This window comes from Marmota monax, unplaced genomic scaffold (genome assembly GCF_021218885.2).
Source record: "Marmota monax isolate L192 unplaced genomic scaffold, Marmota_monax_Labrador192_F-V1.1 WCK01_AAM20220418_F8-fsc00036, whole genome shotgun sequence".
NCBI classification, from domain to species: Eukaryota; Metazoa; Chordata; class Mammalia; order Rodentia; family Sciuridae; genus Marmota; species Marmota monax.
Genome location: NW_026694491.1, coordinates 10,038,371 through 10,058,492, shown reverse-complemented (window position 1 = coordinate 10,058,492; position 20,122 = coordinate 10,038,371). Strand labels below are relative to the sequence as shown.

Sequence of the window (20,122 nt, the reverse complement as noted above, 5' to 3'; positions counted from 1 at the left end):
AGATGGTACAAAACAACCTCAGTAAGTATAGCGGGTTTCCTTCTTTCCTGAATCCATATGCACTTGCCCAGTAAAACTTTCTTTAGTCTTTTACTGATTCCAAAACTTATTTTAATTTTTGCCTTTCACTTCTTATTTCCTTTCCCACAGATGGTACTGGGTAAAATAGAAGCCTGTAAAAGTAAAGCTTAAAAGAGTTTCTTTCCTTTTTTTGGCTTTGAAATGTTTCACATGACTACATGATAGTTCCACCTCATCCACCCACACTTACATTTTTCCTTTTTCTAGCATTAATAAGACTAAGCTTTCAGTTAGGCAGGAAATTTAGAATAAAAAAACTCATTTATCTTTGTCTCTTTTTTTTGCCGCTTAAAGGCGTTTATAAAAATTTGAAGAGGTCTGATTTCAGGTACAATGGAGTAAGTGTACTCCTACACCCTGTTTCTCCCACAGAACGAACCTCTAGAACTGGGCAGGATTGTGCGGAACATCTGAAGACTTGAAAAAGAAAATAGAGAAGACCAGAATGGTGAGTTTATCATTTTTCTCCCCGCTCTGGTGTTCCTGGGCATGAACTCAAGGCTCCTGCAACCTAAAGTTGGTCCTGGGGGCTTACATAGAGGGAACCCAGGAGAGGTTTTCTAATTCTGGCTCAAAGAATGGGAAAGAGAACTAAAGCTCAGAGAGCCTTGGGCAAACCATTAGCTTCATTTTTGCCCCCTTTTCTCTAGTGTTTCATTTACTTTAGCCACCAAAAAAGAACTGCAGAGGTGGTAGTAACACATGCACGCAGGAGTCCAAACTCTACCTACCAGAGGGGCATGCTCTCTGGTTGGAAGGGTAATAGCCCCAAGAAGGTGAACAAACTCCTGTGGCTTTTTCCATGTCTGTGTTTTCTTGCCACTTGGTCTGAGATGCAGGGAGAGATGCAGGAAATACAGAATAGAGTGAATCTACCAAAACTTCCACTTTCTGACCAGAAGAACAAAGTGGGGACCCCAAGGAAACCAGCAGGTACTAAGGAGACAGAAAGACGGGACCTCAGAATTGCATCTCCTTAAAGTGGTTTATGAACTGCTGGGTTCATTTTCAATTTGTCCATGCATGGGCATGACTTTAGACCATGTGGACATTCAGAGCTGAACAGTGGTACTGACCACTGCTTATTAACCAGATCACTGACTGGATATTGACTGGCATGCATTTGAGACAGGTCTGAATAGGGCCGCTAAGCTTTAAAAATTGCACTGATATTGGAGTCACAACCTCAACAGGCTGGTTGGAATGTCAATTGCTGGCTTAAGCAAAAATATCAATATTCTCTGTAGATTTTAAACAAGACTTGCGTCTCCTAACAATCGTAAAAATATCTAGAATATAATCTGGAAGCATGTGGCATAATAAGAACCAGGAAGGGCATGACACATGTGGGAAAAGATAGTGACAAGACACAGAAACCATGATGACACAGACATTGGAATTACCTGATGACGGTTTTGCTACTAGAACTTCTTGTTCGTGACCCACGCAGACAAGATGAATTGAGTTTAAAAGACCTGGCTGCAACATTAAACTAAGAAAGTGGCAAAAAATCACATGACACAGTTGTAAGTTTTTCGAATCGAGGGCGGGATGGCTCTGTGTCCTTAAGGGTCAGCTTCCACACTGGAAAGAGTGCTGGAAAGAGAGTGTGAGCCCGTGTTTCCTATATTTCATAGCAGGGATCATCAGAGGCAGGGGTAAGGTTTCAAGGGTGGAGTCTTGCTTGGGGATGTCTTGTGGTCAGCAGATTGATTGACATCTTGGCAAGTCACACCTATCTCGGGTGCTGTGTGGGATCTTAAGCAGAGCTGGAGGGGGAGGCGCACCTGCATCATGGGATCACTCCCTGACGGGGAGCCTGCAGTGCCAGGCCTACTATGAGCAATAGTTCACACACAACCCATGGACGGCTGGTGACCAGAGCTAGTGTGGAAAATGCGCCATCAAGTAAGGAAGTAAACACTTATATAAAGGCAATAACAGGATGCCTCAGCAAAGAAACAGAAAATAGGAAGAAAATCCATTTGAAATGTTAGAAAACTATAGCTTAAAAACTCAACAACTTAAAAACAAAAACTCACTGGAAGGGCTTGAAAACAGAAAGAAGTTAATAAAGGAAAAAGTGAATTTGAAGATAGATCAGTAGAAATTATTGAGTTTGAACAACAGAGAGAAAAAGAAAAATGAAGAAATTCAGAGACCTGTAGAATATAATGAAGAAGTCTAACGTTTATGTCATCAAAATCTCAGAAGGAAAAGAAATAGTGTGGTAGAGAAAAAGTATTTGAAGAAATAACAGCTGGGGGAAAAACATATTTAGTAGGAGAAGAAAACTTACGGATTCAAGAAATTCAGTAAATCCCACAGAGGATATTACCAACCCCCCACCCCCATCCCTCACAGACAAATCCTATTCAAACTGCTGAAACCTAAAGACAACAAAAAAACATTGAAAACCATCAACAAAAAATAATACATTACTTAGAAATAATGATTTTAATGACTATAGACTTCCTAGCAGAAACTAATGGAAAAGAAAATGAATCAACATTTTTAAAGTGCTGAAGGAGAACTTTAAATATGAATTCAATTATGAGTGAAAATATTCTTCAGGAATTAAGGGGAAATAAAGATATTCCCATATGAAGAAAAACTAAGAGCATTCACTGCCAGCAAATCTGTCCAGAAGTAAATGTGTAACAACAGTAATGAAGAAAGAACAATAGACATGGTTAAATACCTTAAAAAGCAGACTCTTATTCTTTTATTGACTATTTTAAAATATACTCAACAACTGACATTAAAAATTGTCATCTGATGAAGATTTTAATGCAAATAAATGTAATAAACAAGACAACTATAACATAAAACAGGGAGATAAAGGGATCTATATGATGGTAAGGCTTCTATATTTCACTTCAAGTAATAAAATATTGATTCCAAGTAAATTTTGAAAAATGAATTATATGCATTGAAATTCAGGAGACTCAGCCAAAGAAGTGCTTAGAGGATTTTTATAGAACTAAATATTTATATTAGAAAAGAGGAAGGCTTCCAATCAATCATCTGAATTTCTAATCTAAGAAACTAGTGGAAAGAAGATTAAAATAAGCTCAAAGAGTCAGAAAGAAGGAAATAAAAATATAAGAACACAATTAATGCAACTGAAAATAGAAAAGCAATAGAGAAGTCAATAAAACCCAAAACATGTTCTTAAATATGTCTATCAAGACTGAAAAAATTGGGCTAAGAATGTAGCTCAGTTGGTAGAATGCTTGCCTCATAAGCATAATAAGGCCCTGGGTTCAATCCCCAGCACCACACACACACACACACACACACACACAAAGAAAGACCAAAAAAATTTCACCAATTACCAATATCAGGAATAAAGGGGATATCACTCCAGGGTACATAGACATTAAAAGGATAATAAGAGTGAACTATTAGTTGCACTACATATGCCAATTTGGCAACTTAGAAAGAAGTGGAATAATTCAAAGAAAAATAAAAAAAATCAATGCTCACCAAAGATGAAACAGATTACCTAAATAGTCCTATACTTATTAAAGAAACTTAATTTCTAATTAAAAATCTTTAAAAAATCTTTCTAGGTACAGATAGTTTTACTGGTAAATTCTACCAAACATGTAAAGCAAAATAACCCTGATTCTACAAATGCTTATCAAGAAAAATGTAAGAGAAAGAAATGCTGCCTAGCACATTTTGGGGGGTCATCATTACCTTATGTGAAACCTAAAGACAGTACGAAAAACTACAGACCAATATTCTTCATGAAACATATGAAAAAGTCTTCAACAAAAGTAAATGCAACAATAAAAAAAGAAGAATACATCAAACTAAGTGGAATTTATTTTGTGAATGAAAGATTGATTCAATGTTGAATATTGATCAATGCATTTCATCCTATTATCAGTCCAAAGAATAAAACAAAATCCACCTGGATCACAGATATAAAATGTGCACTTGTGAAATTTTTAGAAGAAAGACAACAGGATAAAAATCTTTATGACTTGAAGTTAAGGAGAAATCTTTGTCATTACACCAAAAGCATGATCCATGAACAAAGAAAACAATAAACTGGACTTCACCAAAATTCAAAACTTTAGCTAAGCAAAAGATTTTATTTAGAGCATGAATAGAAAAGCTATAGACTAAAGAAAAAAAAAGGCTACATACTGGGAGAAAATATTTGCAAGTCACATTTCTAACAAAGGATTTTAGTCCAAAATGTATAAGGAATCCACATATATCTGCAGGTAAATGGATGGAGTTGGAGAATATCATGCTATAGTAAAGTGAGCCAATCCCCCAAAACCAAAGGCCAAATGTTCTCTCTGATAAGTGGAGGTTGATCCATAACCAGGGGTGGGCATGGGAAGAATGGAGGAACTTTGATTGGACAAAGGGGAGGGAAGGGATGGAGGGGGCAGGTGGGCAGGAAAGATGGTGAAATGAGATGGACATCATTACCCTAGGTACATGTATGACTGCACATATGGTGTGATGCTATATCATGAACAATCAGAGAAATGAAAACTTGTGCTGCATTGTGTACAATGAATCAAAATGCATTCTGCTGTCATGTATTCCTTAACTAGAATAAATAAATAAATAAATTTTTTAAAAAGATATGGAATCAACTTAAGTGCTCAGTGATGAATAGATGAAGAAAATGTGTGCATACACACATGTGCACACGCAGACAAACATACACGTTGATAAAGAATGATATCCTGTTATTTAGAGCAAAATGAAACTGGCAGACTTTTAAGTCATGTCCAGAAAGATAAATTTCACATGTTCTATCTCATAAATATAGATGTTAAAAAATTCATTGGAATGCATAATTGTGACTCCTAGAGTCTGGGAAAGGTAGGGTAGAGACAGGATAGTTGGACCTTAGGTAACACATACTCAAGCAAAGTTAGAAGTAATAACTTCTAGCTTTCCTCAGAAAAGTGTGTGTGTGTGTGTGTGTGTGTGGGGGGTAGTTCACAATAACCTATTATATGCCTTGTAGATAACTATAAGAGGGAGCTCAAATCCTCCACAGTCAAGTAATGATAAGGAGATAGATATATTATCCTGGTCTGACCTACAAATATTATATGCATGTATTGAAATATCACATTATAATGCATAAATATGTACAGTTATTACATGTTAATAAAAATTTTTAAAAATTGTCTAGGAAAAAAGAAGAGTCCTCAAATATCAGCAAGAGAAAAATCCAATTTTCAAATGGATGAAAGACTTAAACAGATTCTTCACCAAAGAGCAGGTATGGATAGAAAATAAGCATATAAAAAGATATGCAGAATCATTAGCCATTAGGGAAAGGCAAATTAAAACCAAATTACACACCTATTAAAATGGCTAAAGCAGAAAATAATGAAATATCAAATGATAACGAGGATGCAAAATAACTAGAACTCTCATACTTTGCTGGCAGGAGTACAAAATGGCAGAGGACTCTGGGGGAAAAAATCTTGGCAGTTTTTCAATAAAAAAGTTAGACATGTACCTACCATCATGATTAGCAAGCCACTCCTAGGTATTTACCATAGAAAACTATGTAAGTTCAAAACAAAACAGAAATAAACTCTATGCATAAATGTTCATCTAGTGGTTCTATTCATAGTCACTCAAAGTTGGAAACAACCTAAATGTTCTTGAACTAGGGAATGAATAAACAAATTGTGGCACATCTAAATAATGAAAAAATCTTCAACCCTGTAAAGGGACCAGCTATTGAATCCTGTAACAACTTGGATGAATCTCCAAGGCATTAAGCTGAATGAACAGAGCCAGTCTCATAAGGTGAGATTCCATTTAGGAGCAGTTCTCTAAAGGACAAAATCATAGTGAGGGGCAAGAGATCAATGATTGGTGATCTCAGGAATTAGGGGTTGAGGGGAGAAAGTGATGACAGAGGAATAATAAGGGAGTATTTTGGGGTGATCCTGGTTTGGTTACACAACTTTTTACACATGTCAAAATTTGTAGAACTGAACACACTGAAAAGGTCAGTTTTGCTGCATGTTCAGTTTTTAAAGAAGAATGGAAAAAAACACAGGCAGAAGAGCATTGCTTTACCCAGTTTTCCTCTTGCATTAAGCTGAGGTTCAGAACAGTTCAGGCAATGTCCTTGCAGCTTTAGCGTTCCTCGTGTTTGCTCATTCCCGACTCCCATCAAAGCAGCCATGAAACTTGAGTCACTAAGTGCAGATCTGGAACAGATAGCTGGGGGAGAGGACAGGCTATCAGAAAGTTAATGACTTGGCAGGATGCCAGGGTTTAAAGAATAAGGAGGGTATTCAAACCTTAATGGCAGTTTTCAGTCCATGAGACAAGGAGACATCTTTCGTTTTAATCAGTTTTTCCTGCATGATGTTCCACGTGCTTGCTAGGTCAGCAAATGACCAACTTGGAGTTCTTAAGCTTACAGGAAAGAGAAATCATTACTTTCTATGTTCCTCAAAACAGAATTCTCTGTATGCCCCAGAACTGGGCTACCCAAACTGAAGTAAGATGACAAATTTTTTAATTTTTATTTTTTGCTTAAAAAAAAACCCCTCAGATTACTTATCTGCCATCTGCATAGTGATTTCCAGCATCCAACACAGAATGACTGTTCAGAAAGCACTTATGAGATTGGATTAGATATTAGAAGGTGGCTTTAATTTGCTAGGATTGTTTTTGGGATCCTCTGTTTCAAACTGGATTACAGTCATAATAAACAAGAGAAAGATACCTATTAGAAAAAGAGGGTGTTGAAGAAATGCTTTCAATTGTTAGAATATTGTATTCCAGAACAGAAAAGGGAGGAATCAGTGGAAATGCTAGGGATGTAAGCCAGGAGAGCTGGGCTTGACTCCAGCCTGCGACTGGCTCTTCAGTGCTCATGAGGAGGTGGCCCAGGGATGATAGGCAGATGGAGAATGGTGAACCACCATGTTAACCGGTGTTTTCGTGAGCAGAAGGATACACCTTTAGAATATATAAAAGAGTGACCTGGGGACTTTTTTCAGCGTGGCATGATGAGTTTTCCAGTCACCTCAGCAAAAATAGGGCTTTTGTTTAGATTGCCCGGGCATTATTTCTGGGCATCAAAGGACCTGAAACAATCAATACCAGCCTGGACCAGCACTGACTTCAGACGTGTACTATGCTGGACTATTTCTTTCATTTTCCTCTGGTTACCCTTCTGCTTCTTCCATGTATTCATTTGCTCTTATTCTCAGTCCTAGAATTTTCTAGTTCCACTGAGTTGCAGAATCTTACTGGACCATTGTAACATGTCACAGCCAAGCCAATGGATTGATGGTCCTTGGGTCATAAAGGTGTGTAGCTTGTATCACAAGGTTCAAACATGACCACAGAGAATCAGGGGACAGGATAGGGGAGTTCCCTTTATGAGGGCTGTGAACAGAAGGAGCTGGTATTTCATAGACAGAAGTTCCTCTAGATCTGGGGGCCTGAGATGATAATACTTTGGTGATACCCTTCCTCCAGGGACAAGGAGGATATTCAAACCTTAATGGAAATATTGAGTTCATGAGACAAGGAGCCATCTTTAGTTCTAATCAGCATTTTCTGGTGTTTACTTTACACAGCAGGTAGAGGGAGTGGGTAAGGGCAGCAGCTCCCTTAAGCCAGAAGAAAACATTACCAAAGAATGACTGTAAGACAGAGCCCTTGGCTTTGGCTATGTTGGAGTGGAATGTTGCTTTCCTGGCATTTGAGGAGCCCAGGCTGCATGTGTCCTTTGGGGAGATGGTATGTTGGCTGAGAGCATGAGTATAGGATGTTTGGCTTCCAATCCCAGCATGGCCACTTAAATTGTGATTTTTTAAATAAATAACCTCACCCTCTGAATTTTAGTTTCCTTAGTTACAAAACGAGGATAATTATCTCAAAGTCTATTTAAAACAGAATTCCAATCTTGTTACTCTACTACCTAGAACCCTGCCTGGTGTCCCATTGCTCAGAATAAAATCCCAGGTCCTTGCAACAGCCGACAATACCCTGAACAGGGAATGCACCATCCTCCTTTCCTGATCTCCCATGCCTGGTTCTGCTGCAGTCCCTCTGGCCTGGGAGGCGGATGGGACGATTTCCTTATGTTTCAGGCATGCTCTTAACTGAGGCCCCTTGTGCTAGCTGTACCTTCTTCTCAGAAAAAAAAAAAAATCTTCTCCCAGGTGGCTTTAGGATTCACTCTGTGATCTCCTTCATGCCTGTGCTAAAAGGCCACTTTCTGCCCAAAGTGCCCCCAACTACTCAGTTTAAAATCGTAACCGCTCACTCTCTTTCCTGAAGTCTTGACTCCCCTCTGTCTGCTCCACTTTTCCACAGCATATATCCTTTTCTAACCCAGTACATAATTAATTATTGATCTTGTTTCTCTCTCCCACAGTAGAATCTAAGTCCCAGAGAATATCGCTTTTTTGTTTTTTTCCTTGCTTCCTCTCCAGTACCTAGAAGAGCAGGCAAAGTAGGTGCTCAAGAGAGAATTTTGAATAAATGAACAGTGAACCTCAGCTCCCTGTGGCTTCATTTCCTTCCAGGGCAACCTCCCCTTCTGATAATTGCTTGAATTGCCCTCTTGCTCTTTATGTTCATTTATTCATTTATTTCTTCCATAATCCTATATGTGTCTGTTCTGCACTAGGAAGTGGAGATACAGCAGTGAACAGAACTGTCCCCACTGCCTTCCTTGTCAAAAAGGCAGACAATAAAAACAAACAAATAAAAATGTACTGGGGGGGGGCGCTGGGGTTGTGGCTCAGTGGTAGAGCACTTGCATTGTATGTGTGAGGCACTGGGTTAAATTCCCAGAACTGCATATAAATGAATGAATAAAATAAAGGTACATCAACAACTAAAAAAGAAATTTTAAAAAAAATTACTGTGATGTTAGGTGCCCGGCACTCACCAATAAAAATAACAAGCAGGCTGAGGGTGAGATGGGGGAAGCACCTTAAATAGGATGGTCAGAGAGATTGTCAGTATAGAAGTGAGGAGCAGTCTAAAGGAGGTGAGGGGGTGAGCATGTGGCTGTAGGGAAAAGGGGTTCCTGGCTCCAGAAAAACCAAGGCAAAAATTCCAGCCACAGCAGAATGATGGGCATGTTGTTGCCCTCAACTAGTCGAACCTCTGACTGTACAATCCACCATCGCCACACCTATGCACAATCAGTATAGCCCTGTTGGAGAAGGGCACACCACCTGGCCAACTGAGCCTCTGTAATTCTATTATATTTCTGTTATGGTTTGGATGTGAGGTGTCCCCCAAAAGCTTACGTGTGAAACAATGCAAGAAGGGTCAGAGGAGAAATGATCAGGTTCTGAGAACCTTAATCCAATCAGCAAATTAATCTCCTAATAGTGATTAAATGAGTGGTAACTGAAGTGGAAGGGTGTGGCTGGAGGAGGAGAGAAATGGGGATGTGGCTTTGAGGGATATATTTTTATCTGGCAAGTGGACTCTCTCTGCTTCCTGATCATTATGTGAGCTGCTTCCCTCTTCTGCCATGATGTTTTGCCTCAACTTGAGCTCCAAGGAATGGAATCTGCTGTCCATGGACTGAGACCTCAAAAACTGTAAGTCTCCAGATAAATTTTTCCTCCTTTACAATTGTTTTGGTCAGATCCTTTAGTCACAGGAGCAAAAAAGGTGACTAAACCATTTCTATTATCTGATAGGTTCTCAGCCTTGTTTCTGTTGTTCTTAGCTCATTCTCCCACCCACCTGGACAGTTATTCCATCATTCACAGCTCACTTCAATCAAAAATAATAAAAACAATGGGCAAGAACTAAAACTAAAGACAGTACCTGAAAACTACAGTATGGCCTAGGTAACATACCAAGTGGATTTTTTTTCTTCCTTCCTATACATATATCTCATTCAACCGTCTTCTTAAACACAGAGATTGGAAAGTGAAACTTGGAGAAGTTAAGCAAATTACCCACAAACTCAGCTAGTAACCTGTGGAGCTGAAGGTCAAACCAGGACAGGGGTTGTACTGACCACATCCCTATCAACAGACTACCTCATCTCAAACCCTACTTTACTTGCTCAGAAAACTGAGAGTATGTTGGTGGTCAAGCACAAAAGCCCTCAGATCATTGACATAGTTCAAATTTCATCAAATCAAAGAGACTATTGCTTATATTAAAAAAACACTATTATTTTGTGCAACACAAAGAAAAAAATGCTGCAATTAAAATTATAAGACCATTCACACTAAAGAGATATTTCAAGTAAAAACAAGCTTTGCTCCAAAATTAATGATTTTTAAACATAGCACACCTATACCCATTAAAACATCTTTACTTCTTGTGTCAAAGATGAGATGTCCCTTGTCAAGACCAAAACCTCTTTCTATGTCCTTTGTTCTTTCTCCTCCCTGAACTTTCCCATTGTTTTTGTCTGTCTCTTTGGTGTTTTCTTTTTTTAAAAACTTTTTGATTAACATGTGTTAATTGTACATATTAATGGGGTTCAGAAATACATTTCAACATGTGCATATAACATGCACTGATAAGGGCTGGGGATGTGGCTCAAGCGGTGGCGCGCTTGCCTGGCATGCGTTCAGCCCGGGTTCGATCCTCAGCACCACATACAAACAAAGATGTTGTGTCCGCCGAAAACTAAAAAATAAATATTAAAAAATTCTCTTTCTCTCTCTCTTAAAAACAAAAAAAAAAAAATGCACTGATAAAACCCAGGATTCCTTTATCTCCCTCTTGTACTTCAGGTTTTTTTTTTCTTTCTGCATCTGACTTATTTCATTTTACATAATGTTAAGTTATAGTCCATTTATTTTACTATAAGAGACAGGTTTTCCCAACTCTCATTATGGTTGAATAATATTTTTTTGTGGATTTATAGTATGTTTTATTGATTCGTGTGTTGCACCTGAGCTGTGATGAATAGCTATCATGGTATCTCTGGTGTGCTGATATCACTTCCTTTGGGTATATGCCCAGGAGTGGGATGGTGGGATTGTATGGTAGATCTGTTCGTTTTTTGATAATAGCCATTCTAATTTCTCTCCGGTATTTTTCATTCTACCTTCTTCAGACTGAAAGCATCTTCAAGTTTCTTTCATCCTGAAAGTCATCAGCTTGAGTCATCCTGTCATTCTGTGGCTGTTATTCAATTTTGATGGCTCCCTTCTTATTTCTTATTCCTTCCTGCCTCATAGTTATGGTGAGACCTATAAAAGCTATCACAGAGATATCAGATATTTTAGTCCTAATTATGCATCCCAAGATTTATTTACAATATCTTTGTTTTGTGGGCATATATTGTGGTTGTTTCTGCCCAGTGAGCCTCTTGAGGGGAAACTAATCTTCCCCCACATCATCCCTTAGAAAGTCTGTCCAGTGTGTGTCATTCAGGGGGACTGACTGCCCAGATTTCTTCCTCCAGGAGTGGGTACATGATCCAGGCCTGGCCAGAATTTTACATCAAGGTTACTACTGGTGTCAGGTTGAAACAAAGATGGGTGTGTCACATAAGCTAGGTCAACCAGAATCCTGCCCCGAAGTTCTCTCAGAGCTCTCCAGAAAGATTTAATCTTTCTGCCAAGGTCGATCTTACACTGCTGGTGGTCATCTTGTCCACTTTGTAGAACTAACCTAAGAGATGGGGAAAGGTATGGTTCCCTATGTCATTCCTTGATCCCTGATATCATTACCTAGATCCAGAGATGCCGAGTATGCTCCTAGATTTTCCAAGCACCTGAGCTAATAAACTTGTTTTTTGTTCATGCTATTAGTGTTTCTTTCACTTGCAATCAGGAGTGTTTTATACAGCCTTACAGTGTTCAAAGAGCTTTTGAATACATTATTTCACATGATCTTGTGGCTTTGGGGAGCAGGGTATATGTTGATCTTTCTCATAGCTAAATTTCTGGGACTAAGCACAATGCTGGCTACAAAATATTTATTCTAAAATATTTGTTGAATGAAGTGGGCCACATATGTGTTATTCCTTCCTGCATTTTGTCAAGTAGGATACCGAGATCAGAGAGCTAGTTAGGTGTACAGTGGCTAGAGTGGACTAGGTTGAGTGTGGACTAGGTTGAAGTGGGTTAAGTGGACTGTGGTGAAGGTCTACTTTGGAAGGGGGCAGTGTCGCAGGATGGATCTGAATCACAGTGTGGGTGTCTCTGGACAGCAGATCCATTTTAGTCTTTTCTGGAGTTCTACAACAGCTCTCAGCACTGTCTTCCACCATCCTCTGCTCCCTGCAGTCCACCCTGCCCTCCGCAGCCAGAGTGATCTTGTTCAGGTGTCCAGTCAGATCCAGGTACTCTTCAGCTTTTAGCCTTCCAATGCCTCCCCTTTCCTTTCAGAGATAAAAGCCCCACTCCTCAATGTGTCTTCAAGATCCTTATAATCCTGTTACCTGCTGTTTATCCCTTAGGTTCATTCCCTTCCACCATTCACTGGGTCTTTCTGCCCCAGTCACAATAGCCTTCTTTTTTCATTCTAGAAAAATACAGTTCTCTCCCATCTCTGTGTGTCTGCCTGGAGCACTCTTCCTCCTCCACTCTTTATCTAGTAAATTCCTCCTCGGTATTAAGTTCTCAGCCACAGTGCCATTTCCTCTGGAACCTTCTCTTGGAATCTCATGAATATTCTCATTTTCCCATTCTCATGGGGGTCCTTTGATATCCATTCTTGCCCTCATGCCCTTATTTTACAACACCTATCATTTTGTTGTAACTATTGACTATAGATTCTCCAAGGACCATCAGAGTAAGCTGTTGATAAAGTAAAACTTAAAAGTATCTCAGAAGGGGGAAGTCAGAAATTGATATTTACAGGCTTTTGGAGTCTAGACTCAAGTGGTTTAAGGGGAATCTGAGACTGGGGGAAGTTTTTTATACAGTACTTTAGGAATGATAAACAGAGTGAACGAGAGTCTGGAAGCAAATCTCAATAAGTAAACGGTTGTTTGATGAGCAGCTACGTGATCTATTGTCCTGAGAAATCGGCTGTTTGAGCAGCTAAAGTTCAGATAAATTGATTTTGAGGAAGTTCCTAAAGCAAACAATGGAGGTATTTATGGTGTATAGTCTTACCTCCCTGGGCGAGAATTCCTGGAACAAATAGTGAGGTCATGTTGATGTGGGCGGCTGTGGTTAAGGTATGTGGATGCAGACAGTCTCAGTTCACATGATGTACCTATGTTTATGTCACCCCTTCACCAGGCACTGGTGACAATTGCATCTTTACATTTGATTGCTGCCCATCTCTGTCCATAGTCTGATTTGCTAAACATTTTATTCCCTGTACTGATCATGGTACCTGGCCCATAAAAGATATTCAATTAATGGCCCGATGGACAGATGGGGGAAGAAATCAGAGATTACTTTGTCTTCAGTCTTGAGTAGGAGAAGTTCCAGGAATACCAAGGTGAGACTTGGGGAAGCCATTTAGAAGGCAAAGATGAGAAGTTCCACTTTGGGGAAACTGAGTTTTGCTTCTAACAGAAAAGACACATTTGGACTCAGGAGAGAGAAAATCTAGGGCAACAGATGCAGATTTTATAACGTTTGTTTGTTCAGAATGGTTTTTAAAAATCAAAGTAATGTGGAGTTGTCCGACGGCTTGGGATGCCATAGAAACACTACAGGGTAGGTTATTTCCCCCCAGTTCTTAGAGCTAGAAGTTCGAGGTCAAGCTCAGTTTCATGTGAGGGCTCTCTTCTCTCTTTGTCCTTGCATTACTTCTCGTCTGTGTATCTCTTCCCCTTCTTATGAGGACACCAGTCCTAGTGAATTAGAGCCCCTTATAATCTCATTTGACCTTAATTACCTCCTTGCGTGGTCTGCCTCTAAATACAGTCACATCATGGGTTAGGACTCTAACATATGAATCTAAGGAAGACACGATTCAGTCCATAACACATTGCTCCAAATATGACTTTATCAGAGAAAAATCCTCAAAAATTCATCAGACTGGTAGTCCTCCTGAGTCTGGCTAGGATAAGACTTATTAACTATAGTAGGTGTAAAGATGGTACTAACTACATACACAGCACCTTCTGTCTGCTGGTGCTGAGTTTTACCCCCATTAACTCATTAAACCTCATAATAGCTCTATGAGGTAAGCGCTATAATCATCTTACAGATAAGGGACATAAAACACCGAGCAAAAACTGCTTGCAACTACATGAAACAGAACTGGCTACCTCAACAGAACTTTTCTATTCTGAGAAGTTCTTGCTCAAGAAGATAAAGTTGCAAAATATTCATTTCAACACCCTGAACATTCATTTACCTGAACAATAGACTGTTCAACTGGACAACCAAATTGTTTATCAGAGGATTATTTATTCATCAAGATTCACTTCAAAACTTATGCCTTGCTGAGTTCACCAGCTTTAAATTTTTAGACCAGAAATTCATCCCCTGATGAAATCAGTTTCTCACACTGAAAATTCCACCTTAAAGCAGACTCTCTAATCTTTACAAATATCTATCCTTGAAATCCTTCCTCTGAGATGCAACTAAGATTCTGTCAAGGAAGCATTCTTTCTATTGCATTAGCAATAAACTTGACTTGGCTTGACTAACCGGTTATTTTGTTGGCCTTTGCAACAGGTAACAGGACAAGGAGATCAATGCCTGTGCCCACATTCACTAATTTTACACAGAGAAGGAAGTAAGGCCAGGATTTACTGTCCAAACAGACATGCAAATCACTTGGGTAAAGAAAGTTTTAGGAAAATTAAAGGTAGAATTCTTTGTATCTCTTACAAAGCTTAGAATAATGCTAAGCTGAATTGAACCTGAGCCTAGACCAAGGACAGAAATAAGGTACTCAAGTGATTATAGCCAAAAGCATCATCCAACCAGTCAGATGAGAGAAAGATCAGGGTGGGGAAATTCCCAAGGCACTATCAGGCAGATTAAAAGCACTGTCTTTATTTATTTATTTATTTAGAAATTAGTTCTAAGAACTGTTTTCACCATTTACTAGTGATTTGACTTTGGACAGTTAACTGTTCTGAACTCACCTGTAAAGTGGAAATAATATGAGTGCTAACATTTTAGAGTAAACATGGGGACCAAGTGGGACAAAGTCTGCCAAGAATTTGTCATGGTTTAATTGGTGGCATTGTCTTTTTTATACTTTGCAGTAAGATTTGAGGGCTACGGAGGAGGGACGATATGATGAGTTGTATACTCAAAAGGAATTGGAGAATTTGAAAAGAAAATAATTAAAATTTTTCCCAGTGGGGAATTCAGGTTTAGATTTTGCTGTAGTAATTTGGGTTTTTTTTTTTTTTTCATGAAAACTGGTTACCAAAGCCAGCACCCCCTTTCCAGGCAAAACTCTCTCCATTTGGGTGCTAAAATGCCACACTTTATTTCAGAGGGCTGCCTAGGCAGGGTGTAGGATTGTAGCAGGAGGCTGACCTTAAAAGGTCAACAATTTGGAACCCTGAGAGAGATGAAATCTGTCAATGAAACATCGTGGGATGTGTGGGAGGTGGAGCTGTTGCTCTCCAGATGCTATCACTGGTGATGCAGAAGAACATGAGCTCACTGAGCCCAAGATTGTTCCTTTCCAAATGTGCTCATTCACCCACCAGGCAAGCCCTGCCCAGAAGTGCTTCTCCACACTTCAGTAAACCCAGCACTTTCTGCCTGCCACACCAGTTTTATGTGTGGCCTCCAAGGACAGAGAATCTTAGGGGGGAAGAGACTTGTTATTTCTGCATCTACAGAGATGGTACATATAGTGGGTTTACCATATGACTCTAGGTACTGTGATTTATATGCATTAATTTATTAATGATTCTTACAAACCTCTGCAGGTCTTATTATCCCTTCCATTGAACTCTTAACTTGATTTCTTTGTGTTTTCTTAATAAGTATGACTTTGTGAAAGACGTTTTTGAGATCAAGAACAATTCAGTGAGTTGTAAATTGACAGGAGGGATACGATGTGGTGTTTGGCTAAATTTTGGATCAGAGAAGAATATAAAGAATCTAAAATACCAAGTTCAAATTAGTAAGTGATAAGATGGGAAAAAGGCAGGGTGAATAAGAAGGGCTTATAGCCTCCATTTTTTTAAAAAATGGAATGTATGTATAGGTTTATTTTGTTCCATAGTTCAAGTTTTTTCATCTATTTATTTTAGTTTCTTATATATGACAGCAGAATGTATATCAATACATAGTACACACATAGAGCACAATTTTTAATTTCTCTTATTGTATACAAAATATAACTTCCATTTTAACAATGTGAATTTAGTAACTACCCCGCCAGGAGAGAGTCTCATAATATAAAAACAGAAATCTTAAGCCGGGCACACACCTGTAATTCCAGTGGTTCAGGAAGCTGAGGCAGGAGAGTCGTGAGTTCAAAGCCAGCCTCAGTAAAAGCGAGGAGCTAAACAACTCAGTGAGACCCTGTCTCTAAAATAGGGCTGATGATGTGGCTCAGTGGTCAAGTGCCCCTGAGTTCAAACCCCAGTACCAAAAAACAAAACAAAACAAAACAAAAAATACCCCAGAAGTCTTTTAGGTAATCTAGACATTATGAGACTGGAAAAGTTGGATTATTTTCTGTTTCTGATGTCCCTCTCTGAAATTGGGTAGTTTTCTAAATCCCTAAAGAATTTTTAGAATATGGTTAAAAGTTGTAAAATTTGATATTATATGTATATTCTTGCCCTCACTTCCAATTTTACGTGACTTGAGTTTTTAGTTAATGCCATCTCAAAATGAAATCTACTGGGTTTAATATTTTTCATTCCATCTCTTATCTCCATAAGATATAAGAATGATTCATTTCTGTGCTAGTAAATATCATTCCTTTCTCAGAAATAGTCAAAATACTAATAAAAGTTTTTCAAAAGTAACCCAAGGGCAATAGCTGAGCTGTGCTGGTGTGTTAAGTAAACATCATTCCTTTCACAAATGTTTTAACGTGTTGAGCAGTGTGCATTTCCAACTTACAAAATTACTTAAAGGTCCTTGAAGTAATTTTTTTTTAAAGTACCCTAGAAATAGGAGATTTGCCCAACTCTTCATGTGTCCTTCAACAACAACTTAGCAAACATTCGTGAGCATCTTCTGGACAAAAACTCCAACTCTAAGTTGGAGATGAGTCAGTGCTGGAAGTTGCACCAAGGTAATGATGTCAGAGAAGGGAGAGATCCCTAGATGGAAAGCCCTTGTTGGGAGGTGCATTTGAATTTGAATCTGAGATGGGCAAGTGGGGTGGGGTAGACGAGGGGAGCAAGGAGTGGGTGGCTTAGAGGAAGTAGAATGGTTGGTTACTAACCTATTTTGACTAAAGTGGGATTCAGGTTGTTGGGGTCCCATAGTGTAATGCTGTGAACTCACTGGGATGCTTTCTAAAGAGAGCCATTGAAAATTGGGTAAGGATTGATTTCTTTGCATAATGTTAATAGATCAGTACAAACACATCCCTTTGCCCTTCATATACATTTTCTACCAGTTCTTCTCCAGGTCTCTAGAGGTTACAGGAACTAGGATCTTCTTTGTCCTCTGGTTTGGCCAATGGGGTAAATCGCAGGAGATGAAATTTACTTCCCAGTTTCCCTCCTTGTGGGGTCATCGACGGCAGCTGCAGTCCACAACTTTTCTCAGTGACTTTGGGTTTTATCAACTCCTCCTCCTCCTCCCTTTCTGGTGGGCCTGGAGGTGATAATAGCCTGACTTGATGCCTTCTCCCTACCATCCATCCTGCCACACCTTTGTAAATTGTGCTTTTTTTTTTTTTTAAATTAAACTTTTCTCAGTTTCTCTCAAGGTGGGTCTTTCCCCTGCTGAGACCTCCACCAGACTGGAGATAAAGAAGCAATGGGATCACAGGAACAGCATCAACCTGCGTGTTTAGGCTGTATGATCTCACACTCCAGGCAGAAGTTTATTGGAAGAATGGACACCTGACACAAATTGGGCTAATCAGCTATTCTGTTCAAGAATCTTCAGGAAAAAAACTCTCCATATAGATGGAAGAACTCAGGAAGTGAACTCAGGAACTGAACTAATTTTTGTACCCTACATGCGTTGAGAGGCAAAGGAGCTTAGTCTATAGAGAAATTTACTTATTGAAGTTGTCTGAATTTGGAATGGCTTTTTGGTCTTGGGTTCCAGTCTCTCCTGAGCACCAGGTAAATTCTTGTGCTCAGGTCTCATGAGATAACCCCTGTTTTCTTACAATAAATACCACACACCCCCACCACCACATACACACACCACACTAATTTTTGTTGTTGTTGTTGATTTAAGCATATTCAAGTTATTTTGTTACTTGTAGCCAGAGTATTAACAAATACAATACCTAATGCATATAATCCTAATTCCCATTTACCACATATGAATTACTGTGTGCAAAGTTCATGTGAATTGTCTTGTTTAATCCTCTCAACTCTACTAAAAAATTGTTTTCTCATGATTCAGATCCTTCTTGACTTAAGTGTTTCTTCCAATAAATCTAAGTGCCTCTCAACTTTTTTTTTTTCTGAGTGTCCCCAAAGGGATGTCTCACAGTTTTTCATAAACCAGTGTCAGACTCCGCCATCATGCAATCTGTTCTGTTCTTTGTGTTCATTGATGATTTCACTCACAGATGGCACTGCACATCATGAAAATGATAATATCTACATTCAAGATATCACCTGGAGATGCTTCAGAATTTTCTGGTCCTCTAGGGACTCAAACACCTCTGAGTTTGGTGAAGTGATAGGGAATGTGTCTCATTTCTCGTCTCATCTCGGCTCTTTAGCAGTTCTTCCTAGGGCCAAAGGCTTGCATATAACCTCCAGATGAGAGCTATGAGTTAGTGGCCGAACTCCCCTACTTTGTGCCATGGTACACTGGTGTATCCCCAAGGTTACAGGGTTGCCAGAAGAACTCGTTGGCCACTGGGGCAGTCTGGTAGTGAGTAGAGTCCTCTCATTTGGCCTTGAGTCATCTTATTCTATCAACCCCAGTGTGGTCTCATTTTTATAAGCACAGTATTAGAAAAGAGCTCAGTGACCTATTCGCTCACACAAATTTTCTACTCTATGCTAACCAAAGGGAGTTCATATCCAATCTGGACCAAATCAACAATAGATACAATGCCATCATTTGCATGCATACATTTTCTGTTTCCTGGTATCTCTTCTTTATTAGAAGAGATATAAATGAATATATATATATATATATATATATATATATATATATATATATATTCATTTATATCTTGTATATAAATGAATCAAGGCAGGTTATGGTGTGTGTGTGTGTGTGTGTGTGTGTGTGTGTGTAGGAGAGAGATGGAAAGAAAGAGAAGGATGTTGTCTAGGTGTCTCATTAGCAAGCTCCAAATACCCACATAATATATATAATTTCCTACAAGGACAATCTTGAGAGTTAAATTGCCTACATTATCCTACTCTTTCCTACAAGGATTCTGTCTCAGCAGGTTTATCGAGAGTTAGGTCACCTACATGAGGTCACCTATTAAGTGACAGAGCTGTGATTCCAGCCTATACTTGGTTGACCCCAAAGCCATGTGCTCAATTCCTCACTCTTGCCACTCTTCTCCCCAGTGTTCCATTGAATAGGGTAAGACTTTCAATTCCCCATCTAGGGAATAAGTGTAGGGCATTCATGGAAGTATGTGTTCCAGAACTCCCTTCAAGAGAGAAATGTCAGGAGTTTAATCAAATGACAACCTTTAGCTGCAGCAACCTGGGGATCTGGTACAATACTTGAGGCAAGGACACAAACTCTCCAATTAGCTCCAGCCAAATACCCACCATGACTGGGGAGCTAGGGTCTCACCAGCTCTACTTAACCTGGGGCTCCTCATACAAGAGATCTGTAAGCTGGAGTGCCCCATGGGGCTGGCCAGCGTGGTCTCAGAGCTGCACTATGATCAGAGACTTGCTCCCCAGCCCTCTATCCTTCTTCCTTCATAGTCATGCCTGCATTTTGGTCTTAAGGCTCGCCATGCCTACTCCTGCTCTCTCACCTCTTTGTCACTCAGAGGCATTTCCCCC

General features: G+C 39.3%; 1 long non-coding RNA gene across 1 annotated transcript; it reads left to right on the top strand.

Annotated features, from left to right (window-relative positions):
* The first annotated feature begins 316 nt into the window (after positions 1 to 316).
* LOC131423236 (uncharacterized) lies at positions 317 to 18,571 on the top strand. The gene is made up of 3 exons (XR_009224415.1): positions 317 to 529; positions 5,258 to 5,347; positions 17,870 to 18,571. It is a non-coding gene; the product is annotated as an uncharacterized LOC131423236 (long non-coding RNA).
* The last annotated feature ends 1,551 nt before the right edge of the window (positions 18,572 to 20,122 follow it).